Source organism: Microcebus murinus, chromosome X, assembly GCF_040939455.1.
Source record: "Microcebus murinus isolate Inina chromosome X, M.murinus_Inina_mat1.0, whole genome shotgun sequence".
In the NCBI taxonomy this organism is placed as follows: Eukaryota; Metazoa; Chordata; class Mammalia; order Primates; family Cheirogaleidae; genus Microcebus; species Microcebus murinus.
Genome location: NC_134136.1, coordinates 60,829,458 through 60,842,141, shown reverse-complemented (window position 1 = coordinate 60,842,141; position 12,684 = coordinate 60,829,458).

The following is a 12,684-nucleotide window of genomic DNA, read 5'->3' as shown; positions in this document are numbered from 1 at the left end:
ACATATACATATATATTTTTAATACGTTATTTTTAAATGTTCACAATTTTATTTTGATAAATGAAAAATTAGAAAAGTCATATCATGGCCGTCGGCTAAAGTCGCTGTGCGCATTCATCTGTGGCTGTCGACTATAGTCGATGCTGGTACCGAAATGGTTAATATCATGACTAATGATTCATAGAAAGAAAATGTTCATTTAGAATTGTTGAATGTAGACTCGTAGTAGTCTTGAATATCTCCTAGTCTAGAGTATTCTAACCCTAACTATGATCTGAGGAACACTGGTATTAGTAGGTGTTGATTCTACAGTCAAACCCTTTTGAGAATGGCACATAATATAAATACCTATCGGAGATCTCCAAGGTACATTAGAATATTAAGGCCTTCCAGAGGCCCTGAAGTGAAGAAACCTGGTTATCCGTGTTAAAGGAGTGCCTATTAACATCCACATTACAGATTACTTATCTGGCGAGTGCTTCAGAAGTACTTGTAGAATATTTTTTGTTTTTGTTGTATACGTGTGTCCAGGCCTTGACTCTGCTCAGAATACCTAGGGTGAAGCATGGACATATGTATATTTTCAGGAATCATGGATTGTTCTGAGGAACAACCCTAATTACAAACCACTAAAGGCATACATGTTTTGTGGAGCTGAATTCGGAATTACTGATCTCGGACAACATTCTCATTTTACTGGTGAAGATGTTGAGATCCCAGTAGGGGAAATGACTTGCCCAAATATGGATAAAATAAATAATCTTTGAACTCTTTTCCCTGTGATACAAATGGCCTCTAGATGGCAATCTATTCCTTGGTTTTAGTCTGTACCTGCACAAGGAGAACAGTTGAAGAATTATTGGATGGATTTGAGCATCGAAGTACAATGGTTTAATCAAATGAGTGTCTGTTACCCTGCAAGCATGATCTTTTCTATGGAACCTATTGTGGCCAAGAAGAGAATAACCCTGTCTACAGTAGTGTCTCCTGGGAAAATATAAGAGACAACTGGTTTCTCCAAGCCATCTTTCTCTCAGTTAATGTCTTCTTTGAGAATGAGTATGTTTTAAATATATATCTGGTAAAGGTCCCTTTAGAGAAATACCTTTTGAAATCTAGTCATTGTAAGGACATTTTCGCTCATCCCTACTGCTCTTATTTAGCATCCTAGGATATTGGAAAGTTTCAGATTTTCCTAGGCCAATACCAGGGTACTAGCTTTGTATCTGCTATTAACTTCCAGTTTTGTGTCCTGTAAATTGAGGGAGTTCGACTAGGCCCAGCCTCAGATATTCTGATTTAATTCTCCCTAAAACTACTGTTAATATTTTGGTGTTTTCTTTTGTCTTATCTATCTATGGTTTTAGATATATTTTACATAATTCAGATCCATTTTGTAGCATACTATTTTCCAGGATACTTATATTGTGAGCATTTTCCAATGTCATTAAAGATTCTGTCTGGCAAAACATGAGTGGAATGGCTACATAGTAGGTTAATTATATGGATGTTCCATATTTATTTCCATATTGATTGTTATTTAGGTTATTTTCAATTATTTGTTGTTATAAGTAATGCTTTGGTAAATATATTTATATATAAAACTTTATCTGTTTTTCTGTTTATCTCCTTAGGGTTAGGTTTTAGAAATTAAATTGCCAAGAGAAAGGTATTACTAGAATATTTAATTCTATTGAACTATTGACAAATTGCATTCCAGGAAGCTTTTAACCTCTTTATAACTTCTACCTGCTGTATATGAAATTGCCAATTTCACTGTATCTTCATCAGCAGTGGTCATTATGTCTTTTAAATGTTGTTTTTCCCTTGCTTCCACCTTTTTTTTAAATTTCACACCCCCAAGACACCTTGGAGGTTAATGTTTTATTTTTTTGTTTTTTCATTTCTTTAATTGCTAGTAAGGTTGAACTTTTTCATATGTTTGGTGTTTCTTTCTCACGTTTTTTGGCTTGTTTGTACATATTCTTTGCATATATTTCTTTCTTTCTTCATGTTTTAGTGTTATAGTTAAGTATTTCTATGAGCATTTATTTATGAAGCACATTAACATTTATGAAATATGTACTCCTCATTCATTTTGCATTTGAATAGTTTCTTTGACAAAGGAATTTTGAATTTTTACCTGATTAAATTTATTGACGTGTCCTTTCTTGGCTTCTATTGTTTCTATACCTAGAAAATACCTTTCCATGCAAAGAGAGGGAAAATATTCACATAATACCTCTTGAATTTGCCTATTGCTTTAATTGCTTAGACTTAATTTTTAAATTCATCTATAATGTATATTGGCATCTGGTATGAGTTAAGTATCAATGTATTTTCTTGAAAAGGATAGGATTTTTATGGATTATTCTCTTCTTTCTCTATTGATTTGTAACACTTTAGTTGCCATGATTTCTTATGTGTATTGGGCTTCCTGGTTCTTGGCTCTCCCACATACCACACCTTTCATGGCACCTAGTGCTCTTCCCTAATGTGAGGGCTAGTGCAATGATGGATTTGCCTTTGAGAGGCACTGTGCCCAGACGTACTTCACCCAGGAGTAGCCTACCTTCAAGCCTAGCCCATGTAGGTGAGGTGTTCTACATTATCTGATCCACTATATCCACATAGTCTCTGTATCAGACCACCCAACAAGCATGGCTGACACCTTGTCATACAGGCCTGAAAGACTATAATGCTCTGAGTAATATTCCCACCCAAGATCCAGCCCCAGTTATGAATGTAGATACTTTATAAGCATTACCTACAATAATAACAGAGCCCAGTAGAGCCTGGGCTGGAAATAGACATCCAGTGGATAGTGTGACTTGTCTCTCTGTTGTCTCCATTTATGTGGCTAAAAGACTCCCAACTTTCTAGTGTGTTCTTAGAATTCAGGTCCTCTGTTTATAAATTTAGCTTTTAGGTTTGGCAATGGACCACTTCTGTGGACGCTATTTTGTATAATCCCCATAACACACTGGGTTTTGGATATCCATTAGAAATGTCCCACTCATGAAGCCCCAGGAAATAGGACCTAAACTTGGCACTTGGACCTAACTTGGCATTTCTTTTTTGTGTTCTATACAATCTTACCTAGTCACCCTCTTTGCCAAAAATGAGGAAGGTGGCATAGAAGTCACCAAAAGAGGAGTACTTGCTAGTCAGCATTTGGGCGCGTGATGGTGTGGGACTAGGCAGGTTGAAATTTGGCCAGGGTGACCACATCCCCCTTTTTTCCCCCACCATAGGACTCCACAGACCATTGTGAAGATGCTAACACTTCCGAAAACAAGACCACAAAACATTAGCAACACAAATCCTAGTTGGTGTCCCACTGGTTCAAAGGGGCTCCAATTTAGATATATAATGTCAGATGTCTGCCACTTGGAGGGAAGGGTAAGAGTCTTACACTCTTTCCTGGAGTGTCACCCTTTCCCTTAAGCAAGACCAGATGGTTACTTCTAAGTTAATGAAAACATTAGAACATAAAAGAGTAAATTCAAATGTTCATATCTCTAAGCCTTCTCTTTTAGTCCCATCTATATGCTGATAAATCCCAGTTTCTCTTTTTATCTCCAGGAAAGACTTAACCATTTTGAATTCCAGATTCCTATATCCATCTGTCTCTCTATCATTGCCGCTTGGATCTTTAAAGAATAGATACTGTTACAAAAACATGTGTTTGCAAGTCTATGAACTTGCCTCATAGTCCCAATGCAAACAAATATACACATTTGTCAAAACTCAATGAAATGGCCCTGCGCAGTGGCTCACGCCTGTAATCCTAGCACTCTGGAAGGCCGAGGCAGGAGGATTGCTCAAGGTCAGGAATTTGAGACCAGCCTGAGCAGTCTCTACTAAAAATAGAAATAAATTAATTGGACAACTAAAAATATATAGAAAAAAATCAGCCGAGCATGGTGGCGCATGCCTGTAGTCCCAGCTACTCAGGAGGCTGAGGCAGGAGGATCTCTTGAGCCCAGGAGTTGGAGGTTGCTATGGGCTAGGCTGATGCCATGGCACTCTAGCCAGGAAAACAGTGAGACTCTGTATCAAAAAAAAAAAAAAAAAAAAAAAAAAAAAAAAAAAAAAAACTCAATGAATGCTGAATAATATTCTGTGGTATGGATATATCACATTTTATTTAATCATTCGCCTATTGAAGGACATCTGGATTGTTTCTAGCTTTTGGCTATTACAGATAAAGCTGCTATAAACATTTGTGTGCAGGTTATTGTGTGAACTTTGCTCTGGGATAAATGGCCAGGAGTGTGACTGCTGAGTTGTATTGTATAATAATTGCATGATTAGTTTTTTAAGAAACCACCATACTCTTTCTTTTCCAGTGTGGCTGTACTATTTTACATTCCTACCAGCAATGAATGAGTGGTCCAGTTTCTCTGCATCCTCACCAGCATTTGGTATTATCATTATTTTTTATTATATTTTTTCCATTATGATGGGTATATAGTGATAGCTCACTATGATTTAATTTTCATTTCCCTAATGGCTAATGATGTCAAACATCTTTGCATGTAATCATTTGCCATATGGATATTCTCTGGTGAAATGACTCTTCGTGTCTTTTGCCCATTCTCTAATTGGATTGTTATTTTTTTTTTAATTTCATCACATTATGGAGGTACAAATGTTAAGGTTACGTATATTGCCCTTACCCCTCCCCACTCGAGTCAGAGCTTCATGCGTGTCCATCCCCCAGATGGTGCACATCACACTCATTATGTATGTGTATACCCCCCCTCCTCCCCCCTCCCATCTGCCTGACAAATGTTATTCCTATATGTGCCTTTAGGTGTTGATCAGTGAAACCAATTTGCTGGTGAGTGTATGTGGGGCTTGTTTTTCCATTCTTGGGATACTTCACTTAGTAGAATGGGTTCCAGCTCTATCCAGGAAAATACAAGAGGTGCTATTATTTTTTATTTGTTTTTACTACTGAGTTTTGAGTGTTCTTTATATATTCTAGATAGAAAATCTTTGTTGGATACATGGTTTGCAAATATTTTCTTCCACTTTGTAGCTTGTCTTTTCATCCTCCTCACATAGTCTTTCACAGGCAAAATTTTTAAATTCTGATGAAGTCCAATTAATCACTTTTTCCTTTTATAGATCATGCTTTTAGTGTCAAGTACAAGAACTCTGAAATGAAAATTTAATGATCACATAAAAATCTATATATGAATTTTTATATTTGAATATTTATATATGAATATTTATTTGTAATAGACAAAAACTGGAAACAACCAAAATGTTCTTCAATAGTTGAATGATTAAACAAACTATGATACTGCTCAGCATATAGAAAGGAATGAAGTACTGTTACATGCAACAACCAGAATGAATCCCCAGAGAATGATGCTAAGTGAAAAAAGCCAATCCAATCCCAAAAGGTTACATACTGGATGATTCCATTTATGTAACATTGTTGAAATGACAAAATTATAGGGACAGAGAATAAATTAGTAGCTGCCAAGGCTTAGGGATGTTGAGGGAGGTGGCTGTGGCTATAAAAGGGTGGTATGAGGGATCCTTGTATGGAAACTGTTCTGTGTCTTAACTATGGGGTCGTCACACAAATCTGTACATGTGATGAAATTGAACTAAATACAGGCACACACACACAAATGAGTGTATGTAAAACTGGTGAAATAAAAATAAGGTCAGTATATTGTATCAATGTTGGTCCTGGTTGTGAGAATGTACTATGGTTATACAAGATGTTAACACTGGGGGAAACTAGGTGAAGGGTACACATCTCTGTGTATTATTATTATTATTATTTTGAGACAGAGCCTCACTTTGTTGCCCAGGCTAGAGTGAGTGCCATGGTGTCAGCCTAGCTCACAGCAACCTCAAACTCCTGGGCTCAAGGGATCCTCCTGCCTCAGCCTCCAGAGTAGCTGGGACTACAGGCGTGCACCACCATGCCCGGCTGATTTTTTTTCTATATATATTTTTAGTTGTCCGATTAATTTCTTTCTATTTCTAGTAGAGATAGGGTCTTGCTCTTGCTCAGGCTGATCTCAAACTCCTGACCTTGAGCGATCCTCCCACCTTGGCCTCCCAGAGTGCTAGGATTACAGGCCTGAGCCACCGCGCCCAGCCTGTAATTTGTTTTTTACCTTTCTTTTTTTTACTTTAAAAAATATCCTATAGGACACAATGGGTATCAGTGAAAAAAAATAAAAAAAAATAAAAAATAAAAAAAAATATCCTGGTCTGCCACCTTGATGTCTAGTGAAAAAAAAAAGAAAAAAAAATATCCTGGAAACCATTGCATATCAGATCTTCCTTATTATTTTTATAGTTGCATTATACACTATTGTGTAGCTATACCACAATTTATTCATCCACTTCTTTGAAGATGGACATTTGGCTTGTTTCCAATCTTTTGCTATTTATAAATAATGCTGGAATAAATAGCCTTGTACATACATAATTTCAAACATATGCAGAGTAATTTTTAAGATAATTTCTAAGAAGTGGTATTGCTGGATCAAAACTGCATCAATGTTATACTCATTTCATAAAATAATTTTGAAGTTTTTCCCTTTTTCCCCCTCTATGTTCTTGAAATAGCATTGGAATTATCTATTCGTTTACAGTTTTGATAGAGTTCTCTGTGAAGCCATCAAAGCCTGGTGCTTTATTCAGGGTTGGATAGTTTGAAACTTTCTTTTTTGGGAATTGATATGTTTAAATATTTTATCTATTTTAGGTGAAGTTTTGGTTAATTATATTTTCCTGGAAAAGTATGCATTTCATCACAGGCTTAAAATTTTTATTTGCATACAGTTATCTGATATAGTGTGGTAAGATTGTGTGTGTATGTGCACCCTTTGTTTCTGTGATTATTTTTCCATTGTCACTTCTTATTGTATATATCCATGTTTTCCTGTTTTGTACCCTCTTTGGTTTGGTTAGCTAGTGGTTTATTTTACAGGATTTTACAAAAGAACTATCTAGGCTTTTTTGACAAAGAACTAATTTATTCATTAGTTCATCTGTTTTCCTATTTTTCTAACTTATCAATCTCTGCTTTATCTCTATTAATTCCTTCCATCTTATTTTTTCAATTTTCTATTTTATTTATCATTTTGAATCATACCTTATTTATGTATTTATATATTTACTTGCTTCTTTTAGAGATGGAGCCTTGCTGTGTCCTCCTGGCTGGAGTGCACGGGCATCGTCATAGCTCACTGCAACCTCAAACTCCTGGGGTCAAGTGATTCTCCTACCTCGACCTTCTGAGTAGCTAGTATGACAAGCACGCACCACACACAGCTAATTTTTCCATTTTTTGTAGAGACAGGGTCTCTCTATGTTGCCCAGGCTGGTCTCAAACTCCTGGGCTCAAGTGATCCTCCTGCCTCAGCCTTTCAAAGGGTTGAGATTACAGGAGTGAACCACCACACCCAGCTTATTTTTAATCTTTATTTTTTATTGATATAACTATTTAAGCTTATGAATTTTCTTCTGAGCATTGCCTTCCCTGGATCCCATAGCTTCTGGTATGGAGATTTTATCATCATCTTGGTTTTCTAAAAACTCTTCAACTTTGGTTTGTCTCCACCATTTGACCCAAAAGCTAAGACAATTTTTAGATTTCTAGGTAGAGGATCATTTTTGTTTTCTGATTTTGTTATTAATGTTTAGTTTTATACCTTCGATTTCAGAGTATGTTATCTCTATTTTTTCTACTCTTCAGAATTTATTGAAGTTTTTGTGGCTTAATATATAATCAGTTTTCCTGAATGCTTTATGGGCACTTGAAAGAAAGGTGTACAGAGTTCAATCTCTCTATCTATTAGATCAACCTTTTTTATTAGGTGGTTTAGGTCTTTTAGTTACTTCTCTTAAGTTTTTGTCCAATTGAGCTTCTTGAACTAAAGGATGTAAAAATCCACCCAGCCCCTGCAATTGTTTCTATATATTTCTTCTCCTATCTCTTGTAATTTCTACTTCATGTAAGTCAATCCTGGAGAATTCCCTCAGGCAGGGGAGAAAAGTCTGGGTGCCTGTGATGGGAAATTGTCAGTATGCCAGGAACTGTCCATAGCTGCTGGTGAACTCAGATTGGCCCAAGGAGATATGGGGCAGTCTGCTGCATATCTTCATCTATGAGAGGTGAACGAGGGGAGCTCAAGCTCTGTACCTGGAGTCTGCCATACTTCAGGGCTTCTTCGTTATTCCTTTGGATCTGTCATCCTCCATGATTTGGCCTCATTATCAGGCTCTTAGCAAGATGTCTGCAGCACTTCCCAGGGGTCATACCCAGACTGCTATGGTCTGAATGTTTGTATCTTTCCAAATTAATATATTGAAAACTAATCCCCAGTGAGTTAGTATCAAGAAGGGGGGTCTTTAGGAGGTGATTAGGCCATGAGAGTGGGTCTCTCATGAATGGGGATTAGTGCCCTTATAAAAGATGCCCAAAGGAGCTTGTTTGTCTCTTCACCATGTGAGGACAAAGCTAGAAGGCACCATCTATCAGGAAGAGGGCCCTCACCAGACAAAAATATCTGTTAGTTCCTTGATCATGGAATTTCCATCCTCCAGCAATGTGAGAAATAAATGTTTGTTGTTTATAAGCCACCCGGTTACTGGTATTTTTGTTAAAGCAGCCTGAATGGACTAAGACACAGACCTAACAATTTTCACAGGAAAAAAAAAGAACCACCCCTCGTTATATCTACTTCTTAGGAGGGAGGGAACATTTCTTAAAAGCACCCTAGCATACTTGTGGGCCAATCAGGGCCAGCAAGATGGGGAAAGTATGTGTGGTGCTTCTGAGAAAGCAATATGGCCTCATATTCTCATCTTTTTTTTTTTTTTTTTCATTTGCTGGCAAGGGGATTGGTAGCATCATGATTAGCTTGGAGTAATCATTGTGGGGGGTGGGGGTTGAAATCAACTATTTGTAACCACTTCCTCTCATATAAAATATAAGATAAAGTTGAGCGCGGTGGCTCATGCCTGTAATCCTAACACTCTGGGAGGCCGAGGCAGGAGGATGGCTCAAGGTCAGGAGTTTGAAACCAGCCTGAGCAAGAGCGAGAACCTGTCTCTACTAAAAACAGAAATAAATTAATTGGCCAACTAAAAATATATAGAAAAAATTAGCCAGACATGGTGGCTCATGCCTGTAGTTGCAGCTACTTGGGAGGCTGAGGTAGAAGGATTGTTTGAGCCCAGGAGTTTGAGGTTGCTATGAGCTAGGTTGACACCACACCACTCTAGCCTGGGCAACAGAGTGAGACTCTGTCTCAAAAAATAAATAAATAAAAATAAATAAAATATAAGATAAAATGCTTATGGTGCCAAGATGGGATCATTCCAAATCCACTGAGAAGGAGTAAATGGTCATTTTCAAGATGTGAGTCAATGATTGCTATCTATTCTATTCCATGTGCCCAGTGTGTTTGTGTGTGGAGGGGGAGAGGCCACCTAATGCAGAGGATAATATTCACTATCCAAAGATGTTATCATCCCTCTAGATTGACTTAAGAGATATTATCCAAGAGTGGGAAATGAGATGCAGTGTCAGTCAAGGAATAGAGTTAAATATAGAATGAATGACTGGCACTCATGAATTTATTAATAATTCACTGTGCTGGACTCAGGCTGCAGGCTGATTCTGTTCTCTGGGTTGTCTGATACAAACCTGGACAAGATGCTAGCCTGTCATAAATAACATTGAGGAGCTAGAGCCCACTGGCATAATACAGAGAAAGAAATTAAAAACTTCTGGACATGAGAATATTGTATTGGATCTATTGTGAGCATCTCACCCATTCACTCCCTCCCAAGAAACTCAAACATTTGTCCTGTAACCCTTGCCTTGGGATATTACTAGATCAGGAAAACATCAGAAGTTTTCAAAAGTACTTCTTCTGGCTATTCACTCTAGACTAAGGATGCCAATGAGAAACAGTTGCCATTAAAATGAGCTCCCTGATTTGCAACATGCTGGAGGGAGTCTGGAATAGATGAGTCCAGGTGGTGGCGGTTAATATCAGCAGCACAGGGGGTATTATTACCATAAGAGACAACTGGGGGTCATCTGGCATATTGTTATGGACTGAATTGTGTCTACCCCCCAAATTCATATGTTGAAGCCCTAACTCCTATTGTGACTATATTTGTTGATAGGCCTTTAAAGGAGGTAATTTAAGTTAAATGAGTTCATAAGGATGAGGGCCTGCTATGGTGTGAATGCAGATGTCCCCTCCAAAATTCATATTGAAACAGAATCCACACGGTGATGATAATAAGAGGTGGGGCCTTTTTTGGGAGGTGACTAGGTCATGCAAGTTCTGCTCTCATAAATGGGATTAGATGCCCTTATAAAAGGTTTTCAGGGAGTGAGTTCAACCCTCTTACTCTTCTGCTCTTCTGCCATGTGAGGACATGGTGTTCCTTCCCTCTGAAGGATACAGCAAATAAGGCACCATTTTGGAAGTGAAGACCAGGCCTTCACCAGACACCAAACCTATCAATGCCTGGTCTTGGACTACCTGGCCTCCAAAACTGTGAGAAATAAATTTCTCTTCTTTATAAATTACCCAGCCTATGATGTTTTGTTAGAGCAGCACAAATGGAGTATGAGAGGTCCTAATTTGATAGTACTGGTGTCCTTATCAGAAGAGGAAGAAAATTGAGGCCTGCACAGGACCCAACCTGTCCCTGTGGTTTGGGGCTGCTCTCTGCCTCATAAAGCAAAGTGGAGGGTTTGTCTTCTGGGAAGACAAAGTCATTTTCTCCTCTGAAAAATCCTCCTGCATAGTTGGATTTGCCATTTGCCAGGAATAGAAGAACAGAGATTGATGCCTCATGAGTCTGAGTTTTCAGTTGAGATCAAAAGAGAAGACAGGGATTATAACAGGAAAATTCAGAGTGGGATGTTTTTACCTTCAGAACTCATCGCTGTTAACTCAGTCTGGGCTTCATGACAGTCACAGAAGTAGATTCCTTAATAATAAAAATATATATATAGTTCACCCCCCCCTCAAAACAAAGAAGATGCAGAGACACCAGGGATCTCTCTTTCTTTCTGTGTGTGCACAAAGGGAAGGCTATGTAAGGACATGATGATAAGGTAGCCATCTGCAAGCCTTGAAGAGAGGCACTGCCAGAAACCAACCCTGATAGTACCTTGATCTTGGATTTCCAGTCTCCAGAGCTGTGAGAAAAATAATGTCTGTTGTTTAAGCCACCCAATCTGTAGCATTCTGTTATGGAAGCCTGAGCAGACTAATACACATGTAGAGATCTCTGGTTATGGATAATCAACATTGGAGTTCCAAGAAATGAAATCTCCCCAAACAATTCTTAGGTCTGGCCAACAGGGATACCTGGCATTTGAGTCATCACACTAGCCTAACAGCTAGAAGACCAGCTCACATACTATTTCCAGGCATGAATTATTAATTACACAGACCCAGAGCCCCTATAATGATGAATGAACAGGGGAACCTGGCCGGGCGCCGTAGCTCATGCCTGTGATCCTAGAACTCTGGGAGGCTGAGGCGAGCGGATCGCTCTAGGTCAGGAGTTCGAAATTCACCTGAGCAAGAGCGAGACCTCATTTCTACTATAAATGGAAAGAAATTAATTGGCCAACTAATATATATATATATATATATATATATATATGTAAAATTAGCCGGACATGGTGGCACATTCCTGTAGTCCCAGCTACTCGGGAGGCTGAGGCAGCAGGATTGCTTGAGCCCAGCAGTTTGAGGTTGCTGTGGCTTGAGCCCAGGAGTTTGAGGTTGCTAGTCTAGTCAGCTAGACTGACGCCAGGGCACTCACTCAAGCCTGGGCAACAAAGCGAGACTCTGTCTCAAAAAACAAACAAACAAACAACAACAAAAAAAAAACAACAGGGAAACCTGAGCAAGAAATCTGTTATAACACTGTGAACTTTCTCCCTCAGTCTTCCCTGCAAAGCACCTGCACCCCTTTGACCTTAGCAACTTGCATTTGGAAGAAGGATAGCCCAAAACCTTTCAGAAACTAATTGTAAACTTCTTTTAAGTTAATGGTAGTGCCAATGGACCCAGAACACCCCTGCAGTGGTGCCTACCTCAGAGTGGAAGGAGTGCTTATGGAGGTTATGGAAAAATGGAGTTCTTCCCTGAGTCTGCCACTCAGTAGGCCCAGTGACCTCTAGGATTATTCCACCAGTTCCTGGATATGCTTAGCATCAGACAGCAGCTGCACATTGCTTCCAGGTGGAGTTTTCCCCATCTGTCTGGTTGCTGTCAGGGCTGACCTGAGGTTCTGTTGCTTCCTCTAACCTCTATGGTCCAACACGGAGTGCTATGCAAACCACTAAAGTCATCTTCTGTACCCTTTGTGGAGTGCAGACAAAAGGCAAGGAGTGAGAAGTTGCCTTCATCCTATTCTTCCTGGGTCTACCATATTATGGTCCCAACTCACCCTGCTGGTACAGGCAAGCCTCCTGACTTCAGAATTCTTCAGGCAGAGACAGATGCCAGTCTCCTATACATGGCCATACTGGCTATCTGGCCTCTGAAGAAAGAAAGGGGTCTTAGATAAGTAAGGGGCAAGTGGAAGCTATTAGATCTGCCCTTCCTTATCAATAGAGGAAATAAATACAATAGCATATTCATGTGGGAATTGCAG